The sequence below is a fragment of the Triturus cristatus genome, chromosome 4_2 (assembly GCF_964204655.1).
Source record: "Triturus cristatus chromosome 4_2, aTriCri1.1, whole genome shotgun sequence".
In the NCBI taxonomy this organism is placed as follows: domain Eukaryota; kingdom Metazoa; phylum Chordata; class Amphibia; order Caudata; family Salamandridae; genus Triturus; species Triturus cristatus.
The window spans coordinates 62,822,304-62,837,635 of NC_140586.1; the positions used below are offsets into that span (position 1 = coordinate 62,822,304).

At 48.9% G+C, this 15,332-nt stretch overlaps 1 protein-coding gene across 1 annotated transcript in view; it reads right to left on the bottom strand.

The window, feature by feature from the left end:
- LOC146832981 (complement C3-like) overlaps positions 1–15,332 on the bottom strand; it is a 1,056,379-nt gene that overhangs the window by 159,011 nt on the left and 882,036 nt on the right. The gene's annotated exons all lie outside the window — the stretch shown is intronic.

A 15,332-nucleotide genomic window follows, 5' to 3' on the forward strand; every position in this document is an offset into this window, starting at 1 on the left:
AACCTACATTTTGGGATAAGGCCAGGGTTCCTGGAGTGGACCAATATTCCTCCATCCCAAGAGTCTTCAATAAATTCTTCAGGGAACTAAACCACGGAATAGAGTTGACCTGTGATCGCTTTAAGAGATCAATCATCTCTACTCTGTATGGGGTGACCTCATTTACCAACCACAGGCGTTGCCAAAACATTAACTGCTTGTAGCCCATCTTGTACAATATAATTTTTTGGCCCAGGTCCAGAAACATAGGCGCCGGGGGGTACTAGTGAGAGGTTTAACATTGATCGAACGAACCGGTTTTCTACTAAAATGAGGGAGTTTATATTTCCAGTGTCCCACAATTCGGCCCCATGGAGGGCTCCCCCCAGTATTTTGGTATTATAGATTTCTAATGCTGGGGTATACTTTCCTGCACACTGTTTTTTGTGCATCTTACCTAAATGAGCAGTTTGTTGAATTTTGATGTGAGATGCCCAGCTTAGATTTGAGGTTTGGTGAATACCCAAATAATCAAATGCAAAAATCTGCTCTAAGGGGCTATCTCCGACGTGCATTTGACGTTTGGATTGCTTAGAATTACCCTTCGAGAAAATCATGTATTTAATTTTTGGCTTGTTTAGTACCAGGCCATGCTCCTTGCAGAATTCAATCAAATTATTCAACAAATGTTGCAAACTAAGAGGGGATTTAGAATTAATAGGGTGTCATCCGTGAAGAGTAGGGCTGGTACTCTTCGCTACCCCACCTTTGGGGCATTGCATCCATCCCTGGCTAAATAATCAATTACGCCAGGGAGAATAGCGTGGGCGCTAGGACGCACCCTTGTCTTACTCCACATTTGACAGGTAACTGCTCAGTGAGTTGATTGTTATCCCCCCCACCTAACTTGTGCAGTGTTTGAAGAGTGCAGCCGAATACAAATTTCTAATAAATTACAGGGTAAACCCATTTTGGCTAACACCCTCCACAGCTTTGTTTTCGGTACCAGATCAAATGCAGTGCATAGCTCCGCGAAGGCAACATATAGTTTGCCCCCTTTGATACTAAACTCCCTCCAGTAGATACACAGGAAGCGGAAGACCTGATCCAATGTGCTAATGTTCGCACAAAAGCCTGCTTGGAAATCGCTCAAAATATGATGCTCTGAGATCCAATCCTGGACTCGTTGCAACATCTGCCTGTAGAAAATGTTCTGCAGTGAGCCGATTAGGCTTATAGGGTTATAGCTGGCCAGGTTGGCTCTGTCACCCTTCTTAAAATTTGGGATAATCTCTGCTTTATTCCACGACGGAGGGATATTCATGCCTGCTGTAATAGCATTTGTAATCATATTGATGTAAGGGACCCAGAAAATTAAATCCTCTTTATACAGATCATTTGGGATTCGGTCGGCCGGGGGCTCTGGTTGCGATACTAGAGCAGATTGCCACTGGGTTTCTTCCATGGACAACACAAGGTCCTCCAAAGCTTCATTCTGGCTTTCCCCCCAATCTCCTAGAGGAACCTCCAACTCGCTGCCACCTGGTGCGTAAAGCCACCCAAAATGGGTCACCCACTCTTCTGGCTGGGCTGTAAACTCCAATTTCGGGTCCCTTCCATTGAGCCAGTAGGCTGCTTGTTTCCAAAAGGATTTGGAATCCTTGGCTAGAGATGCCTTTTGAAGGGTGGACCAAAGAGAGTCTTTCCATCTCTTCCTAGCTAACTGTAGAGCTTTCATTTAGTTCCTTCTACATAACACTAGGTCAGGGTGAGCGTTGGATTTTGTTGCCCCTACAAGGTCAGCCTTAGCGTTCCTGCAGTCCTGGTTGTACCATACTGCCTGTGTCCATCTGTGCTCCAGTTTCTGCTCTCTGCACGGTTTAGCCAATAGATCCCTAATTTCGATAAATGTGGATTCATGCCTAGTAGGCACCTTCTAAATTATCATATCTTGAGGGCGATTGGACAACTCTTCCACATTCTGGCGTACAATGTATTTCACTATTTCCAGGGCCTCTGGATGTTTCTCCACCCAGTCCCATCTAATCGTTATTATGTTGTCCGTAATGAACAATTCTCCCAGATCCTTCTTTCCCCGACTATCTATTTCAGAAGAATTGTCACCCAAATTCGTTAGGGACAGGGTCAGGGCATTATGTTCGCTATCTAAGCAATTGACCACTACCATATCATGAACTAATGGCCAAAGACTAAGTGCAACCAGGCAGTAACCAATCCTGCTGGCATGGCCAGGTCTATTAAAGGTTAGCTCCTCTTTTTGGTCTGATTTTGTTCTCCCGTTTGTGGCTCTCAAGTCGTGCTGTAATGAGAGGGCCAGCACCTGACTCCCTCTCTTTGTCCACCTAACTGGGGGGAGATCGAGCTGAGGGACCTTCTAGACTTTATCCCAATCCTTGGTCAGTTCTCTAGGGATCATAGCTAATGGTTCAAAGGTACAATTTAGGTCCCCTGCTACCAGGGCTGGTGCGCTATCAGTAGATTCAGATAGCACATGGTTTAGGATTTTGATAGTATTAGTATCTTGAGAGCCCCGGTCGACCCGTTTATAGACAATATAGACCCCGGTTTTAGATCACCACATGTTTTAGCTAATATATCAGGGGAATCTATATGGAACAATTTTATTTTTAGGCCAAGAGTGTTTCTGACCCAAATTGCCAGGCCTCCCAATAGCATCCCCTTCTCTTTCCTTGTGGCATTTAAGCTATAAGTAGAGTATCCACTCCTATAGGGGGGATGCAAACTCCATGTTTCTTGAAAGATTATTATATCATGTGAGTCCACAAAGAAGCCCCAATTGGGATCAGCTAAAAGTTTAGAAATGCCTGCCAAATTTCAACCCAAAATTCGTAGTTGACTTGGATGAGTAACAGTAGGGCTACAGTTGGTAATGCTCTCAGTGGTCTCCCCTAGCTCAACATTGGGGAGACCGCTAACCCCCTTTCCTCCTCGGTCCACATTCCGATGCACACTACTTCCCTACGTTGTATTAGCCATCCCGTTTCCTATGACTGCTTGTTCTACAGACCCTTCCCGAATTTGGCCAGAGAGGATTGCACATTCGTCTAGGTGCAGCGATCCTCCTCTCTGTAGTCATACCTGTGCATCTAGAACACTTATGTTAGTTCAGGGCTCCTCACCCAGTGCAGACCCCCCGGGAATCATTAAATGCTCTTCAGCCATTTCTGCCAGGGGTCTATATCTAATCGGAATAGAGGTGTTAACAGTGGGGATAGTATGGGAGTCAATTGACATTAGATCAGCAACAAGGGCCAAACAAAAAAACAAGTCTATCACCACATCCTTTGTAGAACCTGGGACTGCTACTCATTTAACATTTTGGATATCATCCCTTCTGATTGAATAGCAGTGCCGGATGTCCCTAAACCAGTGGGTGACCTTGTTTTTAAGTGATTCGAAGTCTTCGTAACCTCCCGTTGGCAATCTGGGTGCTTCAGTTAAATATATTACATGGTTATTATTGACCTGCTGTTGAGATCCCATATAGATTCTGTCCACTATTTTACCCTTCCCTAGTAACCCCCGGACCCAGACATACTAGATTGACTTTCTGGGGATGGTGTTATGCTCTCCAGTGCCACCCTCACCTCCCCGTTTCCCTGGGGTAATCGTTGGGTGGCCATCAGCCTGTTTAGATGCACATTACTAGAAAAACCATCACTAGCCAAACCATTTTTCTGGCAGGTAGGGAGATTTGGAATAAGCCGAGGCTGTAGGGCATAATGGATCATGTTTGGACCAGGGGGAGACCTACCTCTCTCCATCTTTGTGGGCCCGGTGCCTGTGAGTGATGGGTTCTTAAAAACTGTGGGTGAAAAATCAGTGTCAGTCTCTTGAATATTTGGTTTATCAATCTTGCCCCCGCTAGATCTTTAACCTCCTTCCTTAGGACATCTACCTCTTCTCTCAGAGACGCAATAGTGTTTTTTTTTTAGTCTGCAGTAAGCCAACCAGCGAAATTTTACCGTCACCTTGGTCAACCACCCCTCCCCCATTTGTCTATTGTTCCTTGCCTCAAATCTATTATGGCACTCTATTTGGAGTCCATGTACCTCCTCATTGGGGTCCTGTGTGTCACTAGATCGTGGCGATGTATTTGGTTGTGGCTTGGGGCCAGAGGTACTACTTCTGGACCTCTTTCCTCTTTGAGAGTTCTTAAACATCAAGGGGATTTGATTGGCCAGATTTTTTTCTAGAGGAGGCACGGGAAGGGGTTTCTGCACAGGTCCAAGGTTGTTGTCAAAACTGGTGGGGTTTACTCATTGGGTGGGGGCAAGGGATTTTCTAAGCTAATTATCTCGTGGCATTCAGAAAGAAGGGTCTCTATCCTATCCGTTGACTCGTGTCAGATAGCACCAGTGCCCCTCTTTTTGGAGCGGGGTGCACCCTGGACTTTGTCTTGGCCCTTCCTTTTGCCCATGTCCCTTTAGGCACTTAATAAGGAAGCAGAATGTACAAAAGCTTCTTTTGTATGCTGTTGGAAACGGCCCTTTTTGCAGGGTTATCCCCAAACTTTTTGCTTCTTCCTCCTTCATTTTTTCTGACCCATGGTTGTTGGCAATAAGACTCTGGGCACTTTACCACTGCTGATCAGTGCTAAAGTGCATATGCTCTCTGTATAAATTGTTATATTGATTGGTTATCCATGATTGATATATTTGTTTCACCTGTTAGCCCCTAGTAAAGTGCACTGAGTGTGCCAGGGCTGGTGATTCAAATGCTACTAGTGGGCTGCAGCACTGATTGTGCCACCCACAGGAGTAGCGCTAAAATGATGTCTTAGGCCTGCTTGCAGTGCCTATGTGCAGTCCAGGACTGCCATGTCGACCTGGCCAGTGCAACCACTGACCAGGCCTTATCCTTCCCTTTCTGTACATGTCAGGCATCCCTATGGTAGCCCTAGGTACCCCCCTGGGCTGGGTGCAGTGTACCTGAAAGGTAGGGCATGTACTGAGGTGTGTAACATGCCCTGGTAGTGAATTACAGCCATTTTCGTTTTTCACTGCTGAGAGGCTATCTTGCCCATAGGATAGAATGGGGAAGGCTGTTTACATGCCTATCTTCCCATAAGGGCAAGATAGAAAATCCAAGTTTGGTATCTCTGTGTTCAGAATTTAATTATACATCTTTTTAGCAAGATGGTTTTTGAATTCACTGTGTGAGAATAGCACTTTTTAGAAAGTAGCTATTCTCCTGTTTAACCTTCCTGTGTGCCTGTGTGCTGGTTGGCTAACTGGTGTCAGGTGATGTGCTAGGTGGCTCCAGGAGCCTGGATGAGTCAGCAGCAGGGTGAATAGGGAGATCTGCTTCAGATGGGTGGGAGGAGTAGTCCCTGGGTCTGAATAGGGCTGCCCCTGACAAACACAAAGCTGGCTCCACCCCCTGCTGGCCAGGCTGAGGACTCTGCCTCTGCTGGCACAAAGAAGGCTCCACCTCCTGCTGAGCGTCTAACGACCCTGCCCCTCACTCTGAAAGGAACCAGGTGCTCCAGAGCAGAGCACACCCAGGAACCGGTTTGAGCAGGGGAATCCCCCCACTGAAACACAAGAGACAAAGACTTGGAGGGGTATAAGAAGAGGACCCCAGACACCTAAAACTTTAGATCACTTTGGAACTAAGAAGAAACCTCTGCCAAGGAGAAAGCTGGAAGAAACTGAAGAGGAGAAGACTGCCTGCTTGCTGTTTTGCTTTGCTGCCAAGGAGAGGGGAAGGACTTTGCTGTGTCCCCTTCTTTTGATTCTGATCTCCAAGGGCCTGAGAAGAGCTGGCTCCCTGTTAAGAAGTCCCAGGAACAAAAGGACTTCACCACCAGCTCCCCTGGAACTCTGCTGAGAGAGTTCTGACCTGCCTTGGGGTGCTTGCCCAGTCTTGGGGCTTCAGGAGGTCGTTTTGCTGTGTTGAGGGAGCTGGGAAGCAGAAGCGTGAACAAGAGTGACTGGTACCCAGCGCATCATCCGATTGCGTGTCGCAAGACGAGAGTGCGTGGAAAATTTCATCGCGGCACCATCGCAACACGCAGGGTCTCCGCATCGCCGAGTGCGTCGAGCATCGTCCCGAAGCGTGAAGCTTCCTGCCATTGCGAGGGATGTCGCAGAACCAGTTTGCGGGCCGCACCACTGCCGGTGCGTGAAAAGTCTCCAATCGCTGCGTGCGTCGACGCAGAGTCCCGTTCCGTGGCGCATCGAGAGTTGCGGCGCCGGAAGGCAACGCTGCGCCACGCATCGCACCACATCGAAGAGTGTCGCATCGAACCTGTGCGTGAAGCTTCCCCCTAAGAAACCTACGCAACGAAAGCCAAAGGTATCGCATCCTCCCCCTACAGATCGGAGCCGGCGCATCCACCTCTGCTGCGTGAAGCAGGGCTGCTGCAAAGCCTCCCCAGGATCTCAGGAGCATCGCATCGCCTTTGCCATCTTCCTTGTTATAGCTTTTGGGAACCTTATCGCAACTACAGGTACTGTTGGGCACGAAAGTGTCGCATTTTGTGCATTGAGAGTCGCATTGTGCAGGACACTGACTTTGACATCCTGGAGTACTTTCTGCAAACTCTTGAACTATCCTTAAAGTAACCTTTTTGAATTATATGTTGGTTTGTCTGTAATATTTGGTCTTGTGAAGTTTTTAGTAAAGATACATTATTTTTCTAAAACTGGTGTGGAGTAAATCTGTGGTGTTTTCACTGTGCTACTGTGAGTGTTGGTACAAATACTTTACACATTGCCTTTGATAGCCTAGACTGCTCAGGCCAAGCTACCTAGAGGGTGAGCAGGGGTTATCTTAACAGTGTATCCCCCTTTCCCTGACTAGAAGCAAGGGTCCCTACTTGGACAGTGGTACCTACACTGCCAACTAGAGACCCCCAGATCTAACATTGGTGGTCAGCGGTGAGGATTGAACTTGTATTTGTACTTGACCCACAGTAATTGGTGTACATCACTAGTTTAAGTGCAGACCAATAGACAACCACATACTGTAATATTTTTGATTCTATTTTTGAGTAACTCTTCAAGAGCATCATGTCTCAGGTGGCAACAAGTGAGAGGGCAGAATTGGAATTTTCCATTGAGGATTTGTATCCGTACAAAGTTGAGGAGCTCAAGCAATTCTGCAAAGACCTTGGTTGCCCTGTGAAAAGCGGATCTAGAAAGGATGTGCTACAAAGATTCTTGAAGGCCTGTTGGGAGGCCCAAGAGGAAGATGATGCAAATGAAGAGGATGGTTTTGTTCCCCAAGATCTGCCCGTGGTCGGGCCAGTCTCAAGGGCTGGCAGCTCCCATTCCAGTAGGAGTCTCACTCCAGAGGAGTTGGAGGAGAATCAAAGGGTGAGAAACCATGAATTGGAAATAATGAAAATGAAAATGAAGCAATCAGAAGTAGACAAGGCGGTGGAGGAGAGCAGGAATGCCCGTGCCTTGGAGGAGAAGAAATTGCTTCTGGCTCATGAGTTGAGGATGAGGGAGCTTGATTTGGAGCTCGAGAGGCTTGAGGCCATGAGTGTCTCAGCTGAAGGAGAATGGTTAGCTCAAGAAGTGAGCTTTGCTGAGTTGGAGGTGGAGTCCAGCTCAGATGGTGGCAGCAAGATTGTAGTTTCTAGTGCTGAAAGAAAGGTACAAACACCCAGAGATGTGGCACCTGACTTGAAGGAGGGGGTTGACATACACCAGGGGGTTCAGGTTTATGATGTAGTTCCAGTGGAGTGCAGTGTCCCTGAAGTGGATTGGGGAACTGGCACAGGGGACCATATTCCTAGTGGTGGGAGGGACACTCTACTGACCCTAGATGAGAGGTACAGGGAGAGGGGTTCCCCCATGGTAGAAACCTTGGTGTGTGAGTGTGAAGACCGCCCAGAAGAGTGTGAGTTGTGTGACAGAGACAGTCAGGTACTGTCTTGCCAATCTCAGGAGAGTGGTGTGGGGTACTTGTGTGAGGCACTGGAGGGTGAGGCAAACGGTAGCTGGGTTAACAACTGTGGGGGGCTGTGTGATTCATTTGTTGGAGAGCATATTTTAAGTCCCTGTTTTCCAGAGCTATGCCAACACCCGGTGGAGTGTGAGTTCTCTGGTTCCAGAGAGCTTGCGTTGGAGGGAGACCTTTGGTTGGATACCAGAAGGTCTGGAGAGGCATTGGGGAGTGATCCCAAAAGGAGTGGCCCAGATATCTTCCAGACCTGTGAGGTGGAAGAGGTTCAGTGTAGCCCGGTTAGGTCCCAGTGTAGTGGGAGGGGTGTAGGGGCTCACGTCCTGTCTCAGTGGAGAAAGGGTGAGTATGGGACTGTGGGTCCCAAGGTGCCCAAAACCCAGTCTCAGGGCCTGGAGGGTTTCTTAAGGGAACACCAGGTTGGGGGCCTAGACGGTGCTAGTAGGCCATTTGAGGAGGATCTCCTAGTGTCAGGAGAACCTGGAGCCTCTGTAAACAGAGCTCCAGTGGTTCTGGTGTCTGGCGGTACCGCTCCAGTTGGGAGGGTGCAGAAGTCCAGACTGAGGGGTGAGAGGGGGATGTGTTCCCCAGTGGGAGAACCAGTGGGTCAGGGACCGGCCAGAAGGGCTGAGTCCCCTAGGAGTGACCATGGTGACACCACTTTTGTCCTGGGGGATCTTCGCGCACTGTCAGGTGGACAGGGGCCGGGAGATCTGCGCCAGGCAGACTGTCACGAGACACATGAGTCATGTGTCACCCTCGGGGAGATGCTGTGTGAGTCCCCGGAAGTCCTGGCATGCCAGGCAGGTGTGCAACCGCAGGGTTTATTCCCTGGGTTGGGAGGCCAGGTTCAGGATCTGCCTGACCTGGAGGGAAGGACATCTGTAACCAGTGTCCTGACCGGTTTGGCTTCCAGGGGTACCACTCCAGTGGGGAGGGTGCAGTACTCTGGAAGGGGGTGCAGAGGGAGGGAGTCCTCGCCTCTGACCCCGGTTCACCTGGAGGGTGTAGACCCTAGGTTGGAGGGCCAGGTCCGGGGTGTCCCCCCTGACCTGGGATCCCAGTTGCAGGATAGAACCCCTGAACTGGTGGGTGAATGGTGCAGGACACCTGCCACAGATGCCCTGACTATTCTAGAAGGGGGTACCGCTCCAGGTGGGAGGGTACAAAGCCCCAAGGAAGAGGAGGACTGGGTATGGAAAAGCCTACCCCAGCCTCCTGTCCAGCCACCGGATACAGGCCCGGAGCTGGTCGGTCAGTGCCAGGTTGTCAGACCCGACCTGACAGGGAAGGGAGTGGACAAAGGGTGCCAAGCACCTGGGGCTACCGCCCCGTACCCTCTGACGCCACAGGGGTTTGAGGGCACTGAGAGGAATAAGTCCTGGGTCTCATCCCTGACCACTGTCAGTGGTCACTGTGGCTTGCTGTCTGTCTGTTGGGACACATCTGTGAGCAAGTTAAGGCTAGGTGCTGCACAGGTGGTGTCCACAGGTGAGGAGAAGGGTTCCACATGGGTTGGCGTGGTGGACCCTGAGAGTATGGATGGAGAGATCCAACCGGGTTCAGGAAGGCATAGAACAGGAATAGTGCCCTGCTGTTTGGGCCAGTTTCCGTGTTCTATCGCCCTAAGCAGGGAATCCCATCGAGGTATCGTTTGGTCTACCCTGGCTTTAGGCTAGAAGGGGGTTGTGTTGGAAACGGCCCTTTTTGCAGGGTTATCCCCAAACTTTTTGCTTCTTCCTCCTTCATTTTTTCTGACCCATGGTTGTTGGCAATAAGACTCTGGGCACTTTACCACTGCTGATCAGTGCTAAAGTGCATATGCTCTCTGTATAAATTGTTATATTGATTGGTTATCCATGATTGATATACTTGTTTCACCTGTTAGCCCCTAGTAAAGTGCACTGAGTGTGCCAGGGCTGGTGATTCAAATGCTACTAGTGGGCTGCAGCACTGATTGTGCCACCCACAGGAGTAGCGCTAAAATGATGTCTTAGGCCTGCTTGCAGTGCCTATGTGCAGTCCAGGACTGCCATGTCGACCTGGCCAGTGCAACCACTGACCAGGCCTTATCCTTCCCTTTCTGTACATGTCAGGCATCCCTATGGTAGCCCTAGGTACCCCCCTGGGCTGGGTGCAGTGTACCTGAAAGGTAGGGCATGTACTGAGGTGTGTAACATGCCCTGGTAGTGAATTACAGCCATTTTCGTTTTTCACTGCTGAGAGGCTATCTTGCCCATAGGATAGAATGGGGAAGGCTGTTTACATGCCTATCTTCCCATAAGGGCAAGATAGAAAATCCAAGTTTGGTATCTCTGTGTTCAGAATTTAATTATACATCTTTTTAGCAAGATGGTTTTTGAATTCACTGTGTGAGAATAGCACTTTTTAGAAAGTAGCTATTCTCCTGTTTAACCTTCCTGTGTGCCTGTGTGCTGGTTGGCTAACTGGTGTCAGGTGATGTGCTAGGTGGCTCCAGGAGCCTGGATGAGTCAGCAGCAGGGTGAATAGGGAGATCTGCTTCAGATGGGTGGGAGGAGTAGTCCCTGGGTCTGAATAGGGCTGCCCCTGACAAACACAAAGCTGGCTCCACCCCCTGCTGGCCAGGCTGAGGACTCTGCCTCTGCTGGCACAAAGAAGGCTCCACCTCCTGCTGAGCGTCTAACGACCCTGCCCCTCACTCTGAAAGGAACCAGGTGCTCCAGAGCAGAGCACACCCAGGAACCGGTTTGAGCAGGGGAATCCCCCCACTGAAACACAAGAGACAAAGACTTGGAGGGGTATAAGAAGAGGACCCCAGACACCTAAAACTTTAGATCACTTTGGAACTAAGAAGAAACCTCTGCCAAGGAGAAAGCTGGAAGAAACTGAAGAGGAGAAGACTGCCTGCTTGCTGTTTTGCTTTGCTGCCAAGGAGAGGGGAAGGACTTTGCTGTGTCCCCTTCTTTTGATTCTGATCTCCAAGGGCCTGAGAAGAGCTGGCTCCCTGTTAAGAAGTCCCAGGAACAAAAGGACTTCACCACCAGCTCCCCTGGAACTCTGCTGAGAGAGTTCTGACCTGCCTTGGGGTGCTTGCCCAGTCTTGGGGCTTCAGGAGGTCGTTTTGCTGTGTTGAGGGAGCTGGGAAGCAGAAGCGTGAACAAGAGTGACTGGTACCCAGCGCATCATCCGATTGCGTGTCGCAAGACGAGAGTGCGTGGAAAATTTCATCGCGGCACCATCGCAACACGCAGGGTCTCCGCATCGCCGAGTGCGTCGAGCATCGTCCCGAAGCGTGAAGCTTCCTGCCATTGCGAGGGTTGTCGCAGAACCAGTTTGCGGGCCGCACCACTGCCGGTGCGTGAAAAGTCTCCAATCGCTGCGTGCGTCGACGCAGAGTCCCGTTCCGTGGCGCATCGAGAGTTGCGGCGCCGGAAGGCAACGCTGCGCCACGCATCGCACCACATCGAAGAGTGTCGCATCGAACCTGTGCGTGAAGCTTCCCCCTAAGAAACCTACGCAACGAAAGCCAAAGGTATCGCATCCTCCCCCTACAGATCGGAGCCGGCGCATCCACCTCTGCTGCGTGAAGCAGGGCTGCTGCAAAGCCTCCCCAGGATCTCAGGAGCATCGCATCGCCTTTGCCATCTTCCTTGTTATAGCTTTTGGGAACCTTATCGCAACTACAGGTACTGTTGGGCACGAAAGTGTCGCATTTTGTGCATTGAGAGTCGCATTGTGCAGGACACTGGCTTTGACATCCTGGAGTACTTTCTGCAAACTCTTGAACTATCCTTAAAGTAACCTTTTTGAATTATATGTTGGTTTGTCTGTAATATTTGGTCTTGTGAAGTTTTTAGTAAAGATACATTATTTTTCTAAAACTGGTGTGGAGTAAATCTGTGGTGTTTTCACTGTGCTACTGTGAGTGTTGGTACAAATACTTTACACATTGCCTTTGATAGCCTAGACTGCTCAGGCCAAGCTACCTAGAGGGTGAGCAGGGGTTATCTTAACAGTGTATCCCCCTTTCCCTGACTAGAAGCAAGGGTCCCTACTTGGACAGTGGTACCTACCCTGCCAACTAGAGACCCCCAGATCTAACATATGCCCACTCCACTCATTGTTAGCGATGGATCTCAATGGCCCCCAAACTACACGTGCCCTCCCTCCACAAATTCCCCTATAGTTCCGAAAAATGCAGTATTTCCACCATGTCCACGAAGGCAAAAGGATGGGAGCAGTTCTTATATGAGGGACAGTTAGTCAACAGTTAGTCAACAGCGAGTTTGGCGCAACTGTAACAGTACATTTTGAGCGGAGAGTTCTACGGGATAGCAGACAGACAAGCCGAGGGTCCACACCATCCACTGACGCAAAGAAACCAAGGGATATGGCCCTGCCCTGCCTCTACCTGGCTCTGACAGGTGCAGACGGGCCTGCTCTTGGCCCGGTCTTCTTCTGGGCACACGCCTGAGTGCGTTCCACGCTCCGGGGTCCCAAGCTGGCTTTTAAATGCACCTCCGGGCGCGAAAGCGTTAGTGTCAGCGGCGGCTGCCCCAGGAGATGCTGGTGCTTGTCGCCCACCCCTCCTTGGACTGCAAACGGTCTCCGTGATTAGTTTTTTTGGTTTGCGCTTCAATAGAATTAATTCAACCTGTGGTTATGAGTTGGAAAGTCCAGGATTGAAAACACATCCAGCCGACATGCTGAGATTTGGAAACTCTGGGAAGCTACAACCCTATTATGGGCTGTGGCTGGTCTGGAACTCTAGGAAGTGAGCCCTCCTAACCAGCCTCCTTGTCTCGATGATGCGCTACAGGTTTGGAGACAACTCGCCTCTTTTCACTGCTTCTGATTTGCTTCCTCTTTGGTTTGCAGCTGGCATCTTTGATGGCATCCTTTTCTGCCTGGTACCTTGTTTCCTCTGCTCCCTTCACTCCTGCTGTGGCACACCTCCTGGCTTCCTTGTCTTTTCTTTTTTTATTTTTTTTTATTTTCAATTTGCATACAAACATTATTTCAATAATGATTACATTAAGTACAGCAGCAACAAGGACAAAGAAAAACCCTTTGGAACATTAACAGCCGGATTGATACAGCATTCTGCCTCGTGAGATATGAGGGTACAACCTTTGTACATTAATTCTAATGCATTGCTATGTAACAACCAGGGGTCACAACGTCACGTCAGATACCAACCAGCTTGTCATGATTACAAGGTGCAGCAGACTCTGGACATATTGAGGTTGTTATCAACCAATTCCCGCCCTATTCTGTTCTTCTTCTGATTCAGTTGCTGCAGCCTGTTTTGCCAAATATGCCCTGTACAGATCCCAGATGTAGAGCAGAGTCATACCTTGCTTGCCAGCGGCCCTTCAGAGCAGATTCCTAGTACAGCCAACTGGGTCAATTACATTATTGCGTCTGTGTGGCTCTGTGAACAAAAACTGTGACAATGACAAGGGGTACACAGCCTCCCTTTCGATGAACCATTGTGGATTGTCTTGAGTCCCTTGTAACCACTGATATGTATGCATCTACTGTGCGGCGTAGTAGTATAATTTGAAATCAGGGGTGTTAAGTCCCCCTGCGGAATATGGCTTGATTATTATATCCCATTTTACCCATGGCTGTTTCCCAGCCCATACAAGCTGAGTCAGGAGGGATCGCAGCATGTGAAAGAAAGAATTTGGTAATAATATAGGTATATTAACAAATAGGAACAGAAACCATGGTAATACAATCATTTTCAGGAGCGATGCTTGACCCAGTAGGGACAGAGGTAGTCTGATCCATTTCTCAATAGATTCGGTAAGTTTCTGTATCACACGCCTGTAATTTCAGCGGATAACAATGGTGGGGATCGGTATGTATTTGCACCCCAAAATAGCGAGTTGGTTCCAAAGTCCACTCGATGGGATAAGTGACCATCACTGGGAGAGTAGAAAGGGTCAATGGTAATGCAATGGATTTGCTCCAGTTAATGCGTAAGCCAGAATGCCTTCCGAAGCGCACCACCTCCTGAAGTATTGGCATTAGATTATTTGCAGGTTTGTTTACATAAAGGAGCGTTACGTCTGCGGAAGCAGTAATTATCAGATTATATTGCGGGAGTCTTATTCCGCGGTGACCATGGTACTCGAGCAATGCGCACACCAGTGGCTCCGCCATTAGCGCTTACAATAGGAGTGAGAGGGGGCACCCTTGCCTCGTGCCTCATGTGATGTGTATAGGTTCTGAAAGAGGTCCGTTCACGCATACCCGTGACGTGGGTTGCTCATAAAGAACATTCACTAACTTAATGAATATCTCCCCCACCCACACGCGTCTCAGCACAGCTCTCAGTAATCGCCACTCAATGGAGTCGAAAGCCTTCTCGGCATCAAGAAAAATTGCTGCCGCATTGGACTCCGGAGCAATACCGACCATTGCACCAAAGAGAGTTTGCAGGTAATTCGTTAGTGACCGAGTAGGTACAAAACGAGTCTCCTCAGGAGCCACCACTATAGGAAGCAAAGGGCTGAGCCGGTTCGCCAATCTTTTGGCAAATAATTTGGTATCCATATCAAACAGCAAAAGTGGTCGGTACGAACAGCATTTTTGTGGGGGCTTGTCCTTCTTGAACAGAGTGATTAGAATGGCCTCTCTCATGATTTGAGGCATGATGTCATCTGTGGCCATTTCCTCAAATCGATTTACCAAATGTGGAACCAGCTTAACCTGGTAGGCTTTATAAAATGCTACAGTGAGCCCATCTGATCCTGGAGCTTTGCAATTGGACATTGTGCTCAACGCAGCAGTTATTTCAGTGGGGCGCAATGGCGCCATCAAGTCTTTCCTGTGTGCATTTGAAAGCCACTTCATGGCTATATATGATAAATATTCTTCATCCGACTGATCCGAGTCGAAAGCACGCAAGGTGTAGAGCTCTGTATATAGGAGCGAAATCTGTCTATCTGTGCAGCCCCATTTAGTGTTGTACCCTTCTCATCACACAGCTCTAACACCTCATTGGACCTTCCAACTGGTCGGCTAAGTGCTGTCAATGTCGCGCCTAGTCTCTCCCCATCCCTGTAAATTTTAGCAGTTGCATATTTCCGCAAATGTACTAATTCAGTGTGGGCCTCGTCATTATATTCATCTATCTTAGTTTTAATTTGTGCTAGTATGTCAGGACAATACTCCGCAAGCAATTATCGCTCCAGGTCTGCTAATTCTGTCCCTAGCTTCTTCATTCTCCCTTTAATGGAGCACAGCAATTCTTGTCCTTTATTTAACTTGGATGACATGACAAAATGTAGTTGAATGAATGCATACTCCGTATCCTTCCTTTTGAGGTCCACCGATGGCAGGTGAATCCTGGGCTGAACCCTTCCCAGCCAGACACTGGAAAACAGCTACAATTATAGCTA